We start from the raw sequence: 24,664 nt of genomic DNA on the forward strand, positions 1-24,664 counted from the left end.
CTTATAATGTTTTATATATATAGATAGATATATATGCCCAGAAATTCCTACTTTTGCTTGTTTAATCTTCCACATTTAGTTATCTACCCTAGAGAAACATCATCTTATGTACACACAAAAATTTGTACACAAATATTTATAGCATCATATTTTTAATTACCAAAAGTTAGAAACAACCTAATTCTTCAGGGAGTAGATGAATACATAAACAGGGGTGTAGTCATACAATGATATTCGGAAATGAAAAGCTATGGACTTCTAATACAGTCAACAACATAATGAAATCGTAAACATATTAAGTAAATGAAAGTAGCCAGGCTTAAAAGATGAAATACTATATACTTTCATTTATATGATATTCTGGAAATAGCACAACCATTTCAGAAGTCAGATGTTGCTAGAGGTTAGTGGTGGAAGTAGGATTTGACTACAAAGAGGGCAGCATGTAATTTTCTGGAGTGATAAAACAATTCTATATCCTCATTATGTTGGTGTATTTGTCAAAATTCACAGGAAAATATACCAAAACATGGGGGAGAGTGAATTTTACTGTATGTAAACTTTGAAAAGTAATATTTTTAAAAATCTGGTTTACAGAATTGAAAGAGACACATGTACCCCAATGTTCATCGCAATGTTTATAATAGCCAAGTCATGGAAGCAACCTAGATGTCCATCATCAGATGAATGGATAAGAAAGCTGTGGTACATATACACAATGGAGTATTACTCAGCCATTAAAAAGAATACATTTGAATCAGTTCTAATGAGGTGGATGAAACTGCAGCCTATTATAGAGAGTGAAGAAAGCCAGAAAGAAAAACACCAATACAGTATACTAATGCGTATATATGGAATTTAGAAAGATGGTAACATTAATCCTGTATACGAGACAGCAAAAGAGACACTGATGTATAGAACAGTCTTTTGGACTCTGTGGGAGAGGGAGAGGGTGGGATGATTTGGGAGAATGGCATTGAAATATGTATAACATCATATATGAAACGAGTCACCAGTCCAGGTTCGATGCACGATACTGGATGCTTGGGGCTGGTGCACTGGGACAACCCAGAGGGATGGTATGAGGAGGGAGGAGGGAGGAGGGTTCAGGATGGGGAACACACATATACCTGTGGCAGATTCATTTTGATATATGGCAAAACCAATACAATATTGTAAAGTTAAATAAAATAAAATTAAAAAAAAATAAAATAAAATACTAATGCCTGGTCCAAAAATAAACAAATAAAAAAAAAATCTGGTTTATAATGTTAGCCCTACTTTATCTTTCTAAGTGATCTCAGACACTTACATCATCTCTTTGAGATGAAAGTGTCTTAGATGGAATAGGAGGGTATTGGTCTAAGTCTTTTCCAAGTTTAACCGTCTGTGATTGAAATTATACAATGCAAATGCCCTTCTACTCTCTAAGCTTAGTGTGTACTCTACAAAGGGAAGTCATTCTGCAGTCTATGAGGATTTTTTTTTTTTTTTTTAGTGAGGATTCCATTTAGCTGAAAGTGAAAGTGAAGTCGCTCAGTCATGTCTGACTCTTTGCGATCCCATGGACTGTAGTATACCAGGCTTCTCTGTTCATGGGATTTTCCAGGCAAGAGTACTGGAGTGGGGTGCCATTCATTTCCTTCTTCAGGGGATCTTCCTGACCCAGGGATCGAACCCAGGTCTCCTGCATTGCAGGCAGACTCTTTACCCTCCGAGCCACCAGGGAAGCCCCTAGCTGAAAGGAGCCTTATAGCAATTATCATCATCAACTTTGAGCCATCTATTCTGCCCGAATTCACAAGATAATTCAATACTTTCAGACTTTGAAGCCCATCAAATAACACAATTATTTATTATTGCAAGTTATTATTTCTTCCCTGCAGCAAACTTTCCAAAGAGAAATAAAACATTTAGGGGGAAAATATATAGTGAGTTTTTCACCCTCAGGGAAGAATACAGAATCCATGGATATATAACACTGAATAAATGATATTAACTTCATCACTCAGAGCTCTGCTTCACAACTCTGTCATTTGCACTGTGGATTAACCAGGATGTGACTGTCATAATGATGTGATTTCTTGCAATATTTTTTTTATAATTACACAGATTACAGAATAGAGTAGCAATAGGAAACTAAAGCTCTCCTTCCTGGAAACAAGAACCTATTAATTAATAAGGAACATTTCCAGGTGTCTGCCAGATACAAAGGGGCTAAGAGAAAGGCACAAAATCCTTGAAAAATAAGAATCATAGTAATTTCACTTCTAAGTATCCATCCTAAATAAACCACATGCAAAAAAATTCCCTGCAGCATTATTTATAATAGTAATAAATTATTAGTAATCTAAATGTCTATCATTAAGAGATTAATTCCATATAGCCTGATGGGCTACAGACAGGGGTTGCAGTCAGACATGACTTACAGACTGAGCATGCATGAGCAAGCATAATGATATGATATAATTCTAAAAGCAAATAAACGAATTAAAAATATACACATCAAAACTTATAATCCCCTATGAAATATTGAGACAGAAATCATATTGTAGAATAATGTCATTTCCTTTTTTAAAGATACATACAATAGTTCCACACATCATCTATAGATACATATTAGAATTTTCTGAAGACTACACATCAAATTTGTAACAAAGTTAACTCTCAGGAAAAGAGGCTGGTACTGGGTATAAAAAAAGAGTCTTTAAGAAAAAATGTGTTCATGTATTTTTTTATGTAATTAAAAATTACTTTTAAACAAAGAATGCAACGAACTATATATACCAACCAAAGACAGATATTTCATCTGGAAACTTTCCCAGATTTTGACTTAAAAAAATCCTAAAAACACATCACCTGGAGAACCAATGTCAGAGAATAGAATGCTCATCCTTGCAAAAAAGGCTTTGCTCACAACCCAGGCTATCTTAGAATATTAATCTCAGAGCTGCATTTTAGGAATTAGGAGTCCATTCTATACCGTTCAACCACAGTCCTGAAAGGATATCCAACATTACATTTTCAAGTCTTTTGAGCAGATCGTTATTTAAGTTCACTCCCACAACACACCTTACCAGAAGCCTACATCTTTCACAACCCAATGGCCCCAAAGCACAGAATGACACCTATTTATTTTTAAATTTAGGGTAAATTAAAACTAATTTTATTTAAGAATCCTGTGACACCCTTTGGGATAATTGGAAGGACCCTGCGGTATCACAAAAGCAGAACTGGGAAAGCATTGGCTTGTATCGTTGCCATGGGAATCTGCCTCCTATAACCACCTAGCTCTGGAGATAACCAGAGAAAGGGGAGAAATTTCAGAAGGTCTGTAAATAGGGCAAGGCAGAGTCACAGAGTACAAAATACCAGTGGGTCAGAAGCTTGGTCCTCCCCTGTCAGTCTAGGCAACAAGATACGTGAAAAGGGAAGGCGGAGCATCCGGCTGTCAGACTGCAATGAGTCCACTCTGCTCAGATCCATTTTGCAGAATTACACACAGATGGAGGAAGGGCAAGTGGGTGGTAGGATTGTTATTCTCCACAGGTGTCCAGACCTGGTCGCTGACCAACTGTGTAATTCCAATACAGGGAGCCCAGAGTACTGCTTTCCTCTCTGCTGTTAAGAGCACCAGCCCCTCCATGGAGGTGTATTATGTTTCCCAATTTTAATTTTAGCATCTACACTTTGGCAATTTGCATTTAAATGTGTTGTCAGAGAACTTCCAGAAATCTTTAATAGGAAGACCGATTTGCATTTTAATATGCTGTTAAAGAATTTCAAAATATCTTTTTTTAGTGTGAATACATATTACCAGAGGAATGGCCACAGTTAAAGAAATTATAATTACCTGGGTACAATTTAAACAGAGCTGGCTTTCAGAAGCACTGTGGCTTTGTTGGACTTTGTTAAAAGTTCCTTGTAAAACAGAGAGCCTGAAAGGAAAAAAGAAACCTTCTGATTCGTGAGACTTTGAAGGTTGAACTGATACCTTCAAAAGTATAGAAATCCAAGCTGAGAAGTGAGTACACAAGGGCTGAGGTTGGGGTTAGTTAAAAGAAAGGAAGATTATCAGAAAGAGGAAATAGGGAGAAAAGATGTTTCATGCTGTCCCTCATCAGTGCATCAACCAACCCTCTCCTCTCCGCTGAATTCCAAAGACTGAATTCAGGCAAGTATTGACAACACGTAGAGTGACTATTTCTGCTGTCCACCATGCTCATACAATATTTCATAAGAGTAATCATGATTCTGAATAGACATTTCAAGTTTTCGTGGATTCTGGAGAAATACTGAAGAGGTCACAACCTCACGTTCAGAAGTATAAAAAGTATTATACATCCCATTTCCACTGCCTCGTCAAATAACTCTGGGTTACCATGTCTTAGCGTGGCATTTTAAGTCTTGGTTGAATCTATCCACTATCATGATTATACAGTGGAAGTGAGAAATATACTTAAGGGACTAGTGCTTGATGAACTATGGACAGAAGTTCGTGACATTGTAGAGGAGACAGGGATCAACACCATCCCCAAGAAAAAGAAATGAAAAAGAGCAAAACAGCTGTCTGAGGAGGCCTTACAAATAGCTGAGAAAAGAAGAGAAGTGAAAAGCAAAGGAGAAAAGGAAAGATATAAGCATTTGAATGAAGAGTTCCAAAGAATAGCAAGGAGAGATAAGAAAGCCTTCCTTAGCGATCAATGCAAAGAAATAGAGGAAAACAATAGAATGGGAAAGACTAGAGATCTCTTCAAGAAAATTAGACATACCAAGGGAACATTTCATGCAAAGATGGGCTCAATAAAGGACAGAAATGGTATGGACCTAACAGAAGCAGAAGATATTAAGAAGAGGTGGCAAGAATACACAGAAGAACTGTACAAAAAAAGATCTTCATGACCCAGATAATCACAATGGTGTGATCACTCATCTAGAGCTAGGCATCCTGGAATGTGAAGTCAAGTGGGCCTTAGGAAGTATCACTAAGAACAAAGCTAGTGGAGGTGATGGAATTCCAGTTGAGTTATTTCAAATCTTAAAAGATGATGCTGTGAAATTGCTGCACTCAATATGTCAGCAAATTTGGAAAACTCAGCAGTGGCCACAGGACTGGAAAAGGTCAGTTTTCATTCCAATCCCAAAGAAAGGCAATGCCAAAGAATGCTCAAACTATCACACAATTGCACTCATCTCACACGCTAGTAAAGTAATGCTCAAAATTCTCCAAGCCAGGCTTCAGCAATACGTGAACTGTGAACTTCCAGATGTTCAAGCTGGTTTTAGAAAAGGCAGAGGAACCAGAGATCAAATTGCCAACATTCGCTGGATCATTGAAAAAGCAAGAGAGTTCCAGAAACATCTATTTCTGCTATATTGACTATGCCAAAGCCTTTGTGTGGATCACAGTAAACTGTGGAAAATTCTGAAAGAGATGGAAACAGCAGACCACCTGACCTGTCTCTTGAGAAACCTGTATGCAGGTCAGGAAGCAAGAGTTAGAACTGGACATGGAACAACAGACTGGTTCCAAATAGGAAAAGGAGTACATCAAGGCTGTATATTGTCACCCTGCTTATTTAACTTATATGCAGAGTACATCATGAGAAACGCTGGACTGGAAGAAACACAAGCTGGAATCAAGATTGCCGGGAGAAATATCAATCACCTCAGATATGCAGATGACACCACCCTTATGGCAGAAAGTGAAGAGGAACTAAAAAGCCTCTTGATGAAGGTGAAAGAGGAGAGTGAAAAAGTTGGCTTAAAGCTCAACATTCAGAAAACGAAGGTCATGGCATCTGGTCCCACCACTTCATGGGAAATAGATGGGGAAACAGTGGAAACAGTGTCAGACTTTATTTTTCGGGGCTCCAAAATCACTACAGATGGTGACTGCAGCCATGAAATTAAAAGATGTTTACTCCTTGGAAGGAAAGTTATGACCAACCTAGATAGCATACTCAAAAGCAGAGACATTACTTTGCCAACAAAGGTCCATCTAGTCAAGGTTATGGCTTTTCCAGTGGTCATGTATGGATGTGAGAGTTGGACTGTGAAGAAAGCTGAGCACCGAAGAATTGATGCTTTTGAACTGTGGTGTTGGAGAAGACTCTTGAGAGTCCCTTGGACTGCAAGGAGATCCAACCAGTCCATTCTAAAGGAGATCAGTCCTGGGTGTTCATTGGAAGGAATGATGCTAAAGCTGAAACTCCAGTACTTTGGCTGCCCCATGCAAAGAGTTGACTCATTGGAAAAGACTCTGATGCTAGGAGGGATTGGGGGCAGGAGGAGAAGGGGACGACAGAGGAGGAGATGGCTGGATGGCATCACTGACTCGATGGACATGAGTTTGGGTGAACTCCGGGATCTGGTGTTGGACAGGGAGGCCTGGTGTGCTGCAATTCATGGGGTCGCAAAGAGTTGGACATGACTGAGTGACTGAACTGAACTGAACTGATGCTCCTAAAATGAAACTCTGTATCCAGAGAAATAAAAAATGGTTGGAAGACATTCAGAAAGCATTTACTAAAACATTCTAAAGACAAAGAACTCTAAATCTAGACTCTAGGTATTTCTTGATGTCCATCTTTTAAAGCTCTTCTTTCTGATACTAAAAACCAAATTGAGGACCATGTAGTGGGATGGGTGGGTCAGTGTCCACAGCATTCAGGCTGTAACCCTGTTCTTTAAAAAATTTAAAGCAACTGAACTTTTCCTACAAATTGAGTTTTTACAACACAAGAACTGTGGCTCTAGAAACAATCCAAGACCCACCTATAATTTTGTGCTACCAGCAAAGAACCCACCTGCCACTGCAGGAGATGTAAGAGACATGGGTTCAACCCTGGGTTAGAAAGATCCCCTGGAGAAGGGCATGGCAACCCATTGCAGTATTCTTGCCTGGAGAATCCCATGGACAGAGGAGCCTGGTGGACTATAGTCCATGGGGGGACAAAGAGCTGGACAGGACTGACGTGACTTTAGCAGGTATGCATTCACACCTCCCATTCATCGCAAAAATCAGATCAGATCAGTCGCTCAGTCCTGTCCGACTCTTTGCGACCCCATGAATCGCAGCACACCAGGCCTCCCTGTCCAACACCAGATCCCGGAGTTCACTCAGACTCACGTCCATCGAGTCAGTGATGCCATCCAGCCATCTCATCCTCTGTCGTCCCCTTCTCCTCCTGCCCCCAATCCCTCCCAGCATCAGAGTCTTTTCCAATGAGTCAACTCTTCGCATGAGGTGGCCAAAGTACTGGAGTTTCAGCTTTAGCATCATTCCCTCCAAAGAAATCCCAGAGCTGATCTCCTTCAGAATGGACTGGTTGGATCTCCTTGCAGTCCAAGGGACTCTCAAGAGTCTTCTTCAACACCACAGTTCAAAAGCATCAATTCTTCGGTGCTCAGCCTTCTTCACAGTCCAACTCTCACATCCATACATGACCACAGGAAAAGCCATAGCCTTGACTAGATGGACCTTTGTTGGCAAAGTAATGTCTCTGCTTGTGAATATGCTATTGAGGTTGATCATAACTTTCCTTCCAAGGAGTAAGCGTCTTTTAATTTCATGGCTGCAGTCACCATCTGTAGTGATTTTGGAGCCCAGAAAAATAAAGTCTGACACTGTTTCCACTGTTTTCCCATCTATTTCCCATGAAGTGGTGGGACCAGATGCCATGATCTTCGTTTTCTGAATGTTGAACTTTAAGCCAACTTTTTCACTCTCCACTTTCACTTTCATCAAGAGGCTTTTTAGTTCCTCTTCACTTTCTGCCATAAGGGTGGTGTCATCTGCATATCTGAGGTGATTGATATTTCTCCTGGCAATCTTGATTTCAGCTTGTGTTTCTTCCAGTCCAGCGTTTTTCATGATGTACTCTGCATATAAGTTAAATAAACAGGGTGACAATATACAGCCTTGATGAACTCCTATTCCTATTTGGAACCAGTCTGTTGTTCCACATCCAGTTCTAACTGTTGCTTCCTGACCTGCATACAAATTTCTCAAGAGGCAGATCAGGTGGTCTGGTATTCCCATCTCTTGAAGAATTTTCCACAGTTTATTGTGATCCACACAGTCAAAGGCTTTGGCATAATCAATAAAGCGGAAATAGATGTTTTTCTGGAACTCTCTTGCTTTTTCCATGATCCAGCGGATGTTGGCAATTTGATCTCTGGTTCCTCTGCCTTTTCTAAAACCAGCTTGAACATCAGGAAGTTCACGGTTCACGTATTGCTGAAGCCTGGCTTGGAGAATTTTGAGCATTACTTTACTAGCATGTGAGATGAGTGCAATTGTGCGATAGTTTGAGCATTCTTTGGCATTGCCTTTCTTTGGGATTGGAATGAAAACTGACCTTTTCCAGTCCTGTGGCCACTGCTGAGTTTTCCAAATGTGCTGGCATATGGAGTGCAGCACTTTCACAGCATCATCTTTCAGGATTTGGAATAGCTCAACTGGAATTCCATCACCTCCACTAGCTTTGTTCGTAGTGATGCTTTCTAAGGCCCACTTGACTTCACATTACAGGATGTCTGAAGGCTTGTAGAAATTGTAAAAATCTAGAATTATGAAACAAAATCATTCTTGGTGAAATTTACATTCTTTCTTGGTCTTTTGAGATGTAAGTGTTCTACCTGGTCTTCTCTAGGAACCAAGGTTATTTTTATCAAGGGTAAAAAAAAGGAAAGGCTATTTTGAAAACTAGGCCCATAAAACATCTTAAAATTCTTGTTCAACTGTTCTAGTAAAAACTAGTGAACTTTGCACTATCATACTCATCTCATGGCTAAAATCTTAAAATGAAAGTGATAATAACCTCTGTTTGTGTCTATATATCTTTTTTTGTGTCTATATATCTGTTTATGTATATGTAAGTATATATGTTATAGACGTTTGATGTTTTACTACCTTCACATGCTATTACCAAAATTAGTTTGCAAAGAGTTCTATTTAATTGGCTTAAAGACAAATAAGCATTGTATAAATCAAGTTTACCCACAGAAATATAGAAGTTTTTTCCAAGTTCATATGATCTAGGATAATCTTTGGTAAATAAAAGGCTATTTATTGTTTTAATTAAAACAGGCTTATCTTTACAGTTACCAGCATTAAATATAATGCTTTTATTATACCTAAGTTTACTGAAAGTAAAAAAAATCTCATGCTACTTCTGATAGAGAATTTGTCATCAAGAAAGATAACTTAAGATGATAATTAGCTGTTTAATGTCTTGTGAGATTTTCATGACTAATCTAAACATATCTGTTAAGAACAAATGAACTAAACAGATATAAATAAAAGTTTATAAACTTTTCAATAATGATTATGCTTTATGGTGTGTCTAAGTAGTTTCCAAAGTCTTTTTGATAATTTAAAAACTTAAAGTTATATTGAGATAAATAAAATAATTGATATTCACTGAGTATCTAGATCATTTTAAGATAAAATCCTGAAATATTAACTATTGAACATGATTTATCCTCCTTTATCTTCCCTTTATAGAAGGACCTTGGGTATATTATTAAACATGACTTGTGAAATATTGGAAAACTTAATATGAAGAAGAATGTACTTCTAGAAATTATAAAATGTGTTTATAAATTTGCCAATCCACAGAATTCTATTGCAACAAACAATCCACAGTTTCTTACCTCTCTGCCGTCTTAGCTCAGTCGGTAAAGAATCTGCCGGAAGTGCAGGAGTCCTGGGTTCAATTCCTGTCAGGAAGATTCCCTGGAGAAGGAAATGGCAACCCACTCCAGTATTCTTGCCTGGGAAATCCCATGGACAGAGGAGCCTGGAGGACTATACTCCTCAGGTTGCAAGAATCAGATATGACTTAGTGACTAAAACCACCACCTGCCTTCTTAGGCAGGAACAATTACCTACAACTAATAAGCAAGGAAGCTGGGATACAGAAGGCCTGAAGAAGGTATTCAGTGTCACACAGCCCATTTGTGCTGCAGCTTAAATTCACACCAGGCCATCTGACCAGAGCTCACGCCTTTTACCACTAAGTCAACCTTCTCCTTCTTTGAGAACACACCATCTTTGGCAAATGCTTAGAATCTCTCCTTGGGAGTGATGAGGAGTTTCATGAATCATCCTTATTTTATTGCGTGGCTCACCTTGTGACCAGAAAAACAGATTTTACAATGAGTACACACAAAGTATGTATGCCAAGAAACATAGATCAGTGGGTGAAAATGCTATGGGGGAAATTCATACTTAATAAGGAGCAGATGGACTAAAATATCTTTGTTGTAGGACAGGGAATATAAGTCAGCAAAGAGGTTAAATAAAGAGTTGATTCAATGACTTCTTCCCAAAGACGAGCAGAGCATCCAACTGCTGGCTATTAAAAGAAACGGCAACTAGAAATCTTGAGTGCTCAGCTGGGCTTGAGCTTTGTGCACAATGCCTGTTAAGCATGACACTGAAGCTGAAATTTTACACACTAGGTGGGCAATTATAATAAATTCATTTTTGTGTTACAGATTTTTTTCCCCAAGAGGAAAAAAAAAAAAAATACTGAGATGGGGAAGGGTGTCAGGTCAAAGCCTTGATGTTCTTTTATTAAGATTTTTTTAAGCCCATTAGAGTCTCAGGGTTTTGAGGCGATTGTACAGTTTTTGATAAAACATTACCCAAGTGAATTATTTATAAAGCTGCAGGAAACTGCAAACTCTGGTGAACAAATCTTTTTGATGTCCTCATCTCCTGCAGGCCTGTTTTGGTGCCACCCTCTGTCCCCTTCAGCAGATATTCTTTGGCTATGGCTGCCCATTTGCCTCAAAAGGCAGCCCAGCCACCAAAGAAAAGCAAAAGATAGGAAAAAGGCATCCAGTCAGGGTGTCCCTCCGAGCCCGTGTCCCCTCTGCCACCTCGCCCAGTCTGCGAGACTGCTGAAGAGAGATTGCCATTGTTGTTTAGTTGCTAAGTCATGTCCAACTCTTTTGTGACCCCATGAACTGTAACCCACCAGGCTCTTCTGTCCATGAAAATTTCCAGGCAATAATATTGGAATGAGTTGCCATTTCCTTGTCCACGGGATCTTCCTGACCTAGGGACTGAACCAAAGTCTCCTGCATTGGCAGGCAGATTCTTTACCAGCTGAGCCACCAGAGAAGCCTGAAGCGTCATTAGACAGTGGGAAAAAGAAGATTAAGACAATGGACGCATATACATATATAGTTGTTTTCTAAATAGAGCCTAAATGTGTTAATAATGTCTATCAGTCGCCAAAGTTCCTCCCAACCCTTTAGAGACAACTCATTAAAAAAAATCTGTTTCACAGTCTCAGAAACATATTAATACATGGATTTTTTATGTCACTATTATCAGGCCATACAAAAAAATCTGAATCTGTACCACTGGAGTTTTCTTTTTCATATATGAAGCCCTTCTTGAGGCCATATAGCTCTTCTCCATTCTGTCAGAGAAGCACTTGAAATATTGGCATCAGACAAATCTATGATAACTTTAATTTCTACTCCCATCCCTGTATGAACTTAACACTCCTGAACTTGTTTCTTCAGTGTGACGATACAGATAATAACAACTACAATTTAGAGTCTTTGTGAGAATTGGAATTATTACAATAAATCGCAGCACCTGATACATCTTGGCTACCTGATGGAAAAGAACCTGATGTTGGGAAAGAATGAGGGAAGGAAGAGAAGGAGGCAACAGAGGATGAAATAGTTGGCTAGCATCACTGCCTCAATGGACAAGAGTTTGAGCAAACTCTGGGAGATACTGAAAGACAGGGAAGCTTCAGTCCATGGAGTCACAAAGAGTCGGACGTGACTGAGCAACTTCACTTTCACTTTTCACTTTTATGCATTGGAGAAGGAAATGGCAACCCACTCCAGTGTTCTTGCCTGGAGAATCCCAGGGACAGGGGAGCCTAGTGGGCTGCCGTCTGCGCGGTCGCACTGAGTCGGACACGACTGAAGCGATTTAGCAGCAGCAGCAGCAGTAGCTATTATGATGATAGCTCATTCAACACTGTTGAAGAGCCTTCTAGGAACCAACAAGAGCCTTCTAGGAACCAACAAGTGTTTTCAGCACAGGAAGACAACTTCATGGATTCCTAGTCTTCATGGAGACTATAGTCCTTAAAATGTATTAGTATTTATACTAAAGTTGAGTGGAGCTGGTGGGAATGGACAGGAGTTGTTCCAATACCAAGGGTTATCTTCTTAATTGCATTATTTCCTGACCAAGTGCTATAACAAGATCATGTAATCCCAATTTCACACCATAACATTGAAATCAAATGGTGGCAGAGCCATTCTCTGTCTGAATAGAGAACTCTTTAGGGAGGGAGGGGAACAGTAGCTGTTATCAGTGGAACAGCAGGTTATCACATTGGTGTGGATGGTTATTGTTCTACTTGCTGTTGTTGCTGTTTTTTTAAACCATGTAGCCTGCCTGCGGTTAAGGTAATAACATTGCACAGTGCTGATATTCTGCTTTGGAAAAAAATATAAATAGACATTTCCCACACCTATATCATTCTTACAAGTAGATTATTATCTCCCTACACCTCTTGGTTTGCTATGGCAATAGATTTAAAGCTGTATCCTCTCACTGAAAATTAGAGCACAATTCAATCTGCTATGCTTTTATTCCTCCACAGTAGGAAGGTAAGTCTGTAAAGAGCCAGAAATTGTACATCTCTGGCAAGTAAGAAAAGTGGGGTTTTAAATACACGATTTCCAAAAGGAAACTTCATTCATCTCATTGTAACTGACCAAAATACTATGAAATTGTATTTAGTAAAAATGTGTCTTAAGTTACTTCATAAGTATGGTCCTCAATATTAAATGTATATAAATTTTGAGCAAATTAAACTCTTTTTTTGGCCATGCCTCATGGAGAACGAAATGGCAACCCACTCCAGGGTTCTTGTCTGGAGAATCCCAGGGATGGGGGAGCCTGGTGGGCTGCCGTCTATGGGGTTGCACAGAGTCGGACATGACTGAAGCGACTTAGCAGCAGTAGCAGCATGGCTTGTGGGATCTTGGTTCTCGGGCCACAGCAATTGAACCCAGGTTCACAGCAGTGAAAGTGCCTAACTCCTGGACTGCTAGAGAATTCCTGAGCAAAATTAAAAGGAAAGGTGTCATATTTAAAGTCATTCTATTGTTAATTGTTTTTAATAAATGAAACCATAACCCTTTTGTCTTATGTAAATTTAGAGTTACACATGTATGAACATTTTGAGAGTCAAAATCACCATATTTATAAAAGAAAAAAAACTCATGTATTAAATGCATTTGTTCTTAAATGGCGATCATCTGTTTTTAATTTTCAGCTTTATGCTATAAGTATTTTACAGGATCATATTCCAACAATAAGCATGCACAATTCTTATAATGAGAAGAAGAGTATAAAAATAAATAGTATATGTACATATTTATTAATATATATTAATGTTTATTAATTAATATTTATATTAATATTTATTAATTTTTAAATTGATTTCATTTATGTATATATGTATGACCTTTCAATTTTACTTTAGAATGTCTACATAACAAATAGTAATAGAATTTATAACTTTACCATTTCTAATTATTTAAAAGAGAAATTCTCCATTAAGCGTTAGCTTAGCTTTGGTTCCTTCAAACCTCTGCTGATCTTCCTTTTTGTTTTTGTTTTTTTAATGAAAAGTGAACAAATCTCAGGATCAGACCCTTTGAATAGAAAATATTTGGCTGGAATTTAATATTATGTTAGTTATATTTATTTCTATGCCTTCCTTCATGGCAAATTATGATCATTCACCAGGTAGGATTGGGATATAAAACTTCTTTTTTAACAAATCTTTTGAAGTATAAAATATATAAGATTTAATTATACACACACACACACACACACACACACACACATATATATATGAGTGAGTGAGTGAGTGAAGTTGCTCAGTCGTGTCCAACTCTTTGTGACTCCATGGACTGTAGCCCACCAGGCTCCTCAGTCCATAGAATTCTCCAGGCAAGAATACTGCAGTGGGTTGCCATTTCCTTCTCCAGGGGATCTTTCCGACCCAGGGATCGAACTGGGTCTCCTGCATTGTAGGCAGACGCTTTACCACCTGAGCTACCAGGGAAGGCAATGGCACCCCACTCCAGTACTCTTGCCTGGAAAATCCCATGGATGGAGGAGCCTGGTAGGCTGCAGTCCATGGGGTCGCTAAGAGTCGGACACAACTGAGCGACTTCACTTTCACTTTTCACTTTCATGCATTGGAGAAGGAAACGGCAACCCACTCCAGTGTTCTTGCCTGGAGAATCCCAGGGACGGGGGAGCCTAGTGGGCTGCCGTCTATGGGGTCGCACAGAGTCAGACACAACTGAAGTGACTTAGCAGCAGTGTATATATATATATGCTAAAGGTCATACATGAATTTTAACAAAACCCATGAAATTGAAATTAATTTGATTTGAAAATGGAATTATGACAGTGTGAATCAATATTATTAATCTTGATTCCCTTGCCACCTATAGGCATTTCCTGCACTATTATGTCTCCCATGCTTTGAGAACCATTGGTCTAAACCAGCTTGGGCAAATGAATAGTACCTTCTAAAAGACCTCCAGAATCAGAGAATTTACAATTTTTCTCATAATTCATTACAATGATTATCAAGATGACCACACATTCCAGTTCAGTGGGTGTCCAGTCCACTGTTGCCCCAGCATAATCATCAATCACATTGCCTTTTATACTCCAATGTGTCCTGATTTGTGACAATCCATGGTTGCTTATTCATCTGCTCATCATTTTTTGAGCACCTACTCTGGACCTTCCTCTGTGATAACAACTGAGGATATAAATGTGAGTAAGATAGTTCACAGCCCTCAGAGAGCTCACAAACAGAAAATCTGGGCAAAGGACCACTTAATGTCAACACAAAGTGATGAGGTCTGTGCCATGTACTGTTAGGGGTCACAGGGAAGGATGACAGATAAATCAAAGGAACACTGCAGTTTCCTCCGTGTAAAGGGCAAGAAGACTAGCTAATCAGGGATGAAAAAACTGGATGAATCAGCTCCACAGTAGGAGGTAGGTCTTTGCTTTATAAAACAATGTTTTACGTTGAATTCCTGAGTATTTAGGGAACTGGTGTGGTAAGGATTAAAGAAGAACACATACAATTTCTTACTCATATTCTTTCAGTGGGTGTAAGACATGAGAAAACCTGCCCTGCCTGGTGAATCTTATGTAAAGACAGATAAAAATGTTTGCTGAGGAAGGATATTCTCCAAAATTCACTAGTTCTAAAACATGAATCAGATCATGTTAACACCATGCTTAAAACCTTTCATGGTTTGATCATGGTTCTCAGAATAAAATCCACACTGCTCCCCAGGACCCACAAGCTCTGCCCTTCCTCTACAACCACATTTCCTGCTAATCTCAATCTAGCTCACTAAGCTTTGGCCATCTTTCCAGATGCCAAATTTTTTCCCACTTGAGCTCTGGGCTTTACTTTGGCTGTTCCCTCTGCCTGGAGCGCTCTTCCTCCTGTACTTTGAAAATCTAACTCATTCTCATGCTCCAGGCCTCAGGTCACATGTCACTCACTTACAGAAGTCTTCCCTGATCTACAGGACTGACTCGGTGTATCTGTTTCCTGTTTACTATCTTTCTCATGAAGGGAGGAGCATGACTGTAGTGTGTTCTTGGGTCTGGCACAGTGAGTGGCAAAACAATAACTAATAAATATTTGTTGTCTGGATTAATACAAGTTTGGGGGCATGAAAGAAAACATGGTCAATTACTGAATCAAAATAATTCATTAAGATTGTAAAAAATCATCATGTTCTGTCCTCACTCAACTTTGAGTGAGCTAGGAAAGAAGAGAGCTAAAGTCTGCGTTTCCAGGTATGTGGGTTCTTTGTGAGGCTGAGAAAAGGCCGACTAGAAGAAGCCTCCCTGTAAAGATTAAAGAAGAAGGTTATTCATCCCTTCAATGGTACTTGCCAAGGATGCAATTCGTCTGTATCTGCAGCGAGGCTGGGAGGTATTTTTTTACTCTTTAAATATCCATTTTCAGATTACACGAAGGACTTCTCAGGTGACCTTGACTAAGTCATTTAGGTAAGTCTCTGTGTTACTTAAAATGAACCATCTCTATGGAGAGAAGTGATGAGGCTTGTTAATTTACATTTGTAAAACACTTTGAAACCTCTGGATGAAAGAATTTCTGCAAAGAGGTACAAAGAATAAGGTAATATGTTGGGTCAAATTTGACCCTTTCTCAGAAGCAGAGAGGGAGAAAGCAGGCTTGAGGACACTTAAAGGGAGCCTCTGGCACATTCATTTTTCAAGTTAATCTTCTTCTAAGAAAACCCCCTGCTTTCAAGACATCAAGTGTTTTAACCACACGTATAAGTTATTATTCTAATAATTATTTTCCTTCAACATTTCTCTCCTAAAATCCCAGCTTTGCGTAAAGAGAATCTTTGGGTGGGGGCTGATTTGCCTGGGAGGTTTAACCTTTATAATGCTTTTTTAGTTTGTTCATTTTTACCCTACATCAGTGATATCAGGTCTTAAGTGTGACAGTCTTTGTGGCTGAGCTGATTGGGACCTAAATGAGGTCACTTCATCAATTCCTGACAGATGTTTACAAGGTACAGTCAGAGATGAGAGTACGCTTAGGAAATAGAAAAGAGAATTTCAAAGAAAGTTGTCAGTCTCTGAGTTAATTTTATCTGTTCATAAAAATGGTATTAATAGTTACTTAAGAAATAATACTAATAAGATAGAACATTTTCTGAGGATAATGATCTCTTTCAGCAAGGTAAATACAGACTCAAAGACAAGGCTTTAATTGTGAAACTGTCAAGGCAAAAGCTAAGCCTTAAAAAAAAAAAAAAAATAGGGCAACCACTTTTTCAACATGCCACACCAAATACATACTTGTGTTGAGCCCATGAAAATATATAGCTTTCTTACTTTTTTTTTTTTTGATCTCACAGCTTTGTTTTCTTTGGGTGGGAGGTGGGCAATAAGCAATTGTATTACTTGCTCTCAGGAATAGGAAGGACTTATCTGCCTTCTATACCTTGCCCTCCCTGGAAGAGGACTGAGTTCCTTGCCCCTTTTAATGGATCCAGGTACTTGTCCTGGGGAAACTGTTCCCTCATAAGGCTACAGATAATGATGTTCCTTCTCTATATGTCATATCTCTGAGATTTTTTAAAAAAACTTACCTTCTAAATGCTCAGAGGCAATGCACAGATGAGATTTTTCCAGGTCAAACCCTGCATGCTATCCAAGACCACACTCCAGCTGATCACTGGTGCATCCTGGACCATATCTATGATTCCAGTTGTGTGAATATTGTACATGGAGCCACAGGGGTTGCCCCCATCCAACCTTAGTAGTCAGGATTTCTTATCTCCTGATACATGAACTATGTATATGGAATGGAGCCAAATCTACTCCCTGGCCACTAGGCGCTGATATTTCCCCTTGTGTACCAAAGTTTACTTAGCCTTTGAACTATTTATCTGAATAGATGCCAATCACTTTATATGGACTGGAAAGATGGAGTGCAAAGTCCCCAGGGACTGAATTGTAAACTCCTGCTCCACCTTAAGATTCATCACCTTGACAAGAGAGTATAGAACATGTTGACATGACAGAAAATGGTTGAACCACTAAATTCCTGTGGTCAAGGCATCCTAAACAAACAATAAGATCTTGTTTAGTTGCTCAGTCATGTCCAACTCTTTGTGACCCCATGGACTGTAGCCCACCAGGTTTCTCTGTCCTTGGGATATCCTACGCAAGAATACCAGAGTGGGTTGTCATTTCCTTCTCCAGGGGAATTTCCTGAGCCAGGGATCAAATGTATGTCTCCTGCATTGACAGGCAGATTCTTTACCACTGAGCCACCAGGAAAGCCCAAAGAGTAAGATATTATAAGTGAATGTTATTTCAAAATAAGTAATGACTGCAGGTTTTTCTCTAGCTTTTGGTAGGACACCTATTTGTCCTGTTTGGTTGGCAAAGAGCCTGATCATCTTGACCTGAAAGAAAGGAACTCAGGGTGTCATCACCATCATCTACTCAGACAACATCAAAGAGCAGCCACTGAGTACAAAGCATGTTATAACATACATGCTAAGAAAACATATTTTCTCTCTCTGTAAAAGAAGGCAATCTTTAAAGGATGAATTCAAAGACATTAAAACACCCATTTTTCAGTTACTTAACTGAGCACAATGCCAACAGCCAGGTTTAGAGTATATAGAGCAGCCTGCAAATGGGTGAATTTTTGCCTCCAGCTATTGGTTCTGTAAATTGTTTCAGAATCCCCTACATTTAGAAACAGCATCAAAATTCTGCAATGACTATAAGAAAGGAAATGACATACCATTTGTTTAGAAGATCATCTCAATTTGAGATTGATCAGGCAGCATCTGTGTTCATGTCTAGCCTACTAACCCATTGACGGTTCTCAAAAAGATATACATAGAACCTGCTGCTGCTGCTGCTGCTAAGTCACTTCTGTCATGTCTGACTCTGTGCAACCCCATAGACAGCAGACCACCAGGCTCCCCCGTCCCTGGGATTCTCCAGGCAAGAATACTGGAGTGGGTTGCCACTTCCTTCTCCAATGCATGAAAGTGAAAAGTGTAAGTGAAGTCGCTCAGTCGAGTCCAACTCCTAGTGACCCCATGGACTACAGCCTACCAGGCTCCTCTGTCCATGGGATTTTCCAGGCCAGAGTACTGGAGTGGGGTGCCATTGCCTTCTCCTGCTACAGCTCACCAAAAGTCTTCAGTTAGAAGTGTGGGGTGGTAAAGAGTGGAACTTTGAGACAGCCTTGGATTTGAGTCCAGCTTCCCTGCTTTCTTAGAGTCATCTCTCTCTATAGGTAAATGACTAATCTTGCTTCTACTCCTTCATCTCTAAAATGGGTAAAATAGCATTGAATTCATAGAGCTGTACAGAGGAAATGAGACCAAGTGTAAAAAAGTATAGTATAGTAGTAGAAAGTTGGGAAATAATAAGTATCCAAGAAACAGGAGTAGTTTCCTTATTTCCCTCACTTTGAATTAAAGGAGACTTAATTGTGTCAGGGGACTTCCCTGGCAATATAGTGGATAAGTGTCCATGTTTCTACTTCAGGGTCATGGGTTCAATGCCTGGTTGGGGAACTAAGATCCTGCACGCAGCATGGCACAGCTAAAAGAAAAGTATATGTCAGTGACTGAAGGACACAAGGACTTTTAATAATTGTGATTTATTTCCCCTATGAACTTGTGCAAATGCACTTAAGATCTATTTTAATAGTATGGCAACTGTATACAATTATGCATTATCTCTTGTGTTATCTAATATTTCAATCACAGCATACATTGGTTATACTTTTAAACACACTAGATATTGTAAGCTCCCAGCTGAATGAAAGGTTCTTGAGCACAAGGGCTGTTAGCCTCTGTTCACAAATGCACTTTTCAGTTCAGTTCAGTTCAGTCGCTCAGTCATGTCTGACTCTTTGAGACCCCATGAACTGCAGCACGCCAGGCATCCCTGTCCATCACCAACTCCCAGAGTTTACTCAAACTCATGTCCATTGAGTCAGTGATGCCATCCAGCCATCTCATCCTCTGTCATCCCTTTCTCCTCCCGCCTTTAATCTTTCCCAGCATCAGGGTCTTTTCCAATGAGTCAGCTCTTTGCATGAGGTGGCCAAAGTACTGGAGTTTCAGCTTTGGCATCAGTCCTTCCAAGGAACACCCAGGACTGAGCTCCTTTAGGATGGACTGGTGGGATCTCTTTACAGCCCAAGGGACTCTCAAGAGTCTTCTCCAACACCATAGTTCAAAAGCGTCAATTCTTCAGTGCTCAGTTTCTTAACAGTCCAACTCTCACATCCATACATGACCACTGGAAAAACCATAGCTTTGACTAGACAGACCTTTGTTGGCAAAGTAATGTCTCTGCTTTTAATAGGCTGTCTAGCTTTGTCATAACTTTCCTTCCGAGGAGTGTCGTTTAATTTCATGGCTGCAGTCACCATCTACAGTGATTTTGGAGCCCCCAAAAATAAAGTCAGCCACTGTTTCCACTGTTTCCCCATCTATTTGCCATGAAGTGATGGAACCGGATGCCATGATCTTAGTTTTCTGAATGTTGAGCTTTAAGCCAACTTTTTCACTCTCCTCTTTCACTTTCATCAAGAGGCTCTTTAGTTTTTCTTCACTTTCTGCCATAAAATGCACTTTTATGGTACATTTAAATGTTGTCATGGTTTGATCATAGGTATTTATCATGTTATTCAAGTTAGTCATTTAAAAATATATCAGACACTTGAATAACATGATAAATACCTATGATCAAACCATGGCAACACCTATCTATTCATTTATAAGTTTTTTTTTTTTTGAGGGCAGGAACTACAGTATGTAGGTACTTTATAAAGATCTAAGTATAAATACAGAGAAGGCAATGGCACCCCGCTCCAGTACTCTTGCCTAGAAAATCCAACAGATGGAGGAGCCTGGTAGGCTGCAGTCCATGGGGTCGCTGAGGGTCAGACTCGACTGAGTGACTTCACTTTCACTTTCATGCATTGGAGAAGGAAACGGCAACCCACTCCAGTATTCTTGCCTGGAGAATCCCAGGCACGGGGGAGCCTGGTGGGCTGCCATCTATGGGGTAGTACAGAGTCGGACACGACTGAAGTGACTTAGCAAGTATAAATACTTAGAACACTGTATTCATACAGCTGTTCTTCCCGTGTCATTGGCCACTGTGTCTTGATTTAACATATTTTATTATATCTAGGAAATAAGATTGAGTCTTCTGACACACAGCAAATATCCTATGTTTGATACATAAAAAAATAAATAGTCTCAAATAGCATAAATGTTGGTGAAATTGAAACACTGGAGTATAGCTCAATGAATTACGAGAGATGTACACAGAGTCCAAGGGAAACTGTGGTTACAGATGATCTAAATACCTCCTAGCAATCTAGGTCTTCCAGCTTTCTGGGGCTGATAACATGATATTGGGGCATCCTAGGTGAAGTTGGTGGTCTCAAATACTACACCATGATAATCTGACCTCCAAGAGTCTAACAAGAAGCTATGCCTAAACTTCTGTTAATTACTCGAAGAGATGAAGAAAAGGGAAATGGTTGCTTGAAACAATTTTAGGATTTGCAAACTTGAAACAAATATTTTGTCTTAGTGATTCACTAACCATGGAAGCCTTCAGTTGAACTGGTCCTAGTTTGCAGATTAAAAATGATTAGCTTTATGATTCGTGAACATTTATAAAAACTTTCTTCTACAATTATCTGAAACCGAGGCTACTCTACTGTGGTGGTGGCAGGCGTGTTTTAGAATAAAAACAATTCCTTGAATTCAGTATTTCAATATCGTGCTTTGGGGGACATTGGGATAAGTAACCTCTGCCCGCTAAAAAATATTTGGGAGGAATGTAGAGATATATATATATATATATATATATGAAATATAAAGTAGAATGAAATAATATAAAAAAATTCTTAGTGATTATGGTCTACATATTGCTTGCTTCTTCCAAGGAGCAAGCATCTTTTAATTTCATGGCTGCAGTCACCATCTACAGTGATTTTGGAGACCCCAAAATAAAGTCTCACTGTTTACATTGTTTCCCCATCTATTTGCCATGAAGTGATGGGATCGGATGCCATGATCTTAGTTTTCTGAATGTTGAGTTTTAAGGCACCTTTTTCACTCTCCTCTTTCACTTTCATCAAGAGGCTCTTTAGTTCTTTTTCACTTTCTGCCAAAAGGGTGGTGTCATCTACATATCTGAGGTTATTGATATTTCTCCTGGCCATCTTGATTCCAGCTTGGGCTTCATCAAGCCCAGCATTTCACATGATGCACATATTGCTTAAAAAGGCAAAATTTTTGCCAGTGTTGACCTTGTATATTCTTTCACTACTCCTCACTCAGAAAGATTGTTAATAGCTTAGAGATTTTAAGTTATCAATAAACACTTTCTCAAGTTCTTTATGGACGAGATTGATCACACTATCTGAGCTTCTGTTTCACCTAATATATATAATCCCATTGATAGCTCATATTCTTCACAGGCAGTAGTATTAAAGTCCTAAAATTCTAGTAAACTATGATTTTCCTTTAGACCAAAAACTTTCCAGTTTGGCCACTAAACCTCTTAGGACTTCTTGTTGCTTTCGCAGTGTTGCTAAGAAGGTGTTCCTTTTTGTCTATCCCCAGAGGAAGTCAGGTAGACAGAATATCACTAGTAAAAGGTCTCTTGGGAACTTTTTGGAGATCACAGTTGCTTGTCTTCCCTGATGCTGTCCTTCCTAATGCAACACAGGTAATAATGAACATATGGATGTAAATTTACATTCTGTTCCTAAAAACTAACTTATAGATGATCCTGTTTGCAGAACCCCAGAGAGACTGACCTCCAACAGATAATCTGACAATCTGTCTCTTAGCACAACACTTTGCAATCTCCCTGATCATTTTTTTTTTAATGAGATAAAAGAGGTCCATAGAAGTCAACTGTTTTGATCAAGACTACAGCACTTAGAGTAATCAAAGACTTTCTTTGTCTTTCGATTCCAAACAGTAGGAAGAGAATGAAAAATATAATGTTTGTATCCTTTCAAAGAATCACCACTGCACTTTTTTCTTCTGTACATATGATGCTGTACCTATCCTCACAGGTAACTCTTGGTCAGTGAAGAACACAGTTTGAGAAAGGGGGCATCTAGATGTGATATGCCTGGATTCAAGCCCAGACAATAGCAACATAATCTCATTTTATCCAGTGGAGGTTTGAAAGCATCCCAGTACAATTTGTGGAAGCAAAAGATGGAAGAAGTACAGGCCTGGCATCGACAGTATTATTATCTCCCTGGGTGATTATAAGTGAGCCAGGAACCTACTTCTAGAAATATATTTCTTCCAGTAATTATCTGTATGACTTCAGTTAAACCACTTAATTTCTCCAAATCTCCACTTTATCATTTGTAAGAGAGTCAGACATTCTCAAAGGTTTTTATTTACTCAAAATTCTATGATTGGTTTGAAAAGTGAAAGAGTTAGTCCTCAGTTATATCTGACTCTTTATGACCCCATGGACTGTAGCCTGCTAGGCTTCTCTGTCCATGAAATTCTCCAGCCAAGAATACTGTGGTGGGTAGCCATTCCCTTCTCAAGGGTCTTTCCAACCTAGGGATCAAACCTGGGTCTCCTATATTGCAGACAGATTTTTTACCATCTGAGCTACCAGGGAAGCCCCCAAAATATGGAACCCTTCACAAATTTGCATGTCATCCTTGTGCAGGGGCCATGCTAACCTTCTCTATATAGTTCAAGTTTTACTGTATGTGTTGCCAAAGAGAGCACTTAATTGATTGAGGCTGTCCTCTTTGCTAAATGTTGACAGTTTTATATGTCCCTCAATTGTCTGAAGCAAGATGAAGTGCTTCTAGAAATGAACTCACTCTGAGCTCCAGGAACTACATTTTTTCCAGAGTCAAAGCTGATTTGGTTTCTTCCTTCAACGTCAGAAATTAGATGGAGCAAGAAGCAACACATTCAAAAAGGAAGAAGGAGTTCTGGTTGAGACGCCCACTTTATCTTAAGGAAAGCACTTTCCAGATAATGTATTGAGTGCTAACATGTGCATTTGCAAACCAGATTGGTTTTGTCCAGAGACCTACTCAGGCCTTAGATACACAGATCCATAGACAACAGGTTGTTACCCTAGAGATGCCCACAATCAACTGCCTGCTTCTTTCCAAAGTCCCAGGTGGGATCAATGGTGATTTAGTAAAAACGTATCTGACAACAATCCTTTTTTAAATCCCTGATAAACTAAAAAAGGGACTGTTATATGAAACAACTATTTTTAAAGGTCTAAGTATAAAACAAGCTTCCAGATTCCATTTGCATTTAATTTGGTACCAGTAGATGTATATTTTCTTCTCTTTTAAAAGCATTTACTCTCTCAAGGTTAAGTACCTTCAAAGAGCCACCATCTCAACTTATAATAAGGGACAATTTTTTTTAGGATAGGAGAAAGCCTGTTATAAATTTCTCTCCAATCAACTATAAGGTCTTGAAAAAACTACAAAAATATGACCACATGATCCTCTTAAAAAAAAAACACACACACACAAAGATTCTATTATTTTCTATAGCCACATGGAGGCAAGAAGTTCATTTTTGAACACCTAAAAAAGGGAAGAAGGGTTCCAAGTACTGAAATTATACAAAGTTCTTCCCTATTTTTAAAAAAGGAAATAAATTTGATGAATATACAATCACCCTGATGAGGAAACTTGTATACAGTACGTGCTCTGTGCCAGTCACAATTCTGGAGCTCCTGAGGACACACAAACACATGAAGTGTCCTAGTCCCTGAAATGGGTGCATTACACTACTCTCGAGATTTTTATAGCTACTTGAGGATTATCATAATAAAAAATGTTTACTGATACCCAGCTTCCAATATTCCATAACTAGAAGAGAAGTGATATAGAGGATATCTTTCTGTAATATATAATCACATAGTATGTAAATATGTAATAATTGTAAGTGGCGAGGTAGGAGAAGAAAATATGCTGGCTTAGGGATAAGGACG

At 39.1% G+C, this 24,664-nt stretch overlaps 1 protein-coding gene and 1 non-coding gene across 3 annotated transcripts in view; both read right to left on the reverse strand.

Annotated features, from left to right (window-relative positions):
- Window positions 1-24,664, reverse strand: part of KCTD16 (potassium channel tetramerization domain containing 16) — a 312,930-nt gene that overhangs the window by 236,873 nt on the left and 51,393 nt on the right. The gene's annotated exons all lie outside the window — the stretch shown is intronic.
- On the reverse strand, window positions 23,318-23,424 carry LOC112587221. The gene has a single exon (XR_003111737.1). It is a non-coding gene; the product is annotated as a U6 spliceosomal RNA (small nuclear RNA).

Source organism: Bubalus bubalis, chromosome 9, assembly GCF_019923935.1.
Source record: "Bubalus bubalis isolate 160015118507 breed Murrah chromosome 9, NDDB_SH_1, whole genome shotgun sequence".
Classification (NCBI taxonomy): domain Eukaryota; kingdom Metazoa; phylum Chordata; class Mammalia; order Artiodactyla; family Bovidae; genus Bubalus; species Bubalus bubalis.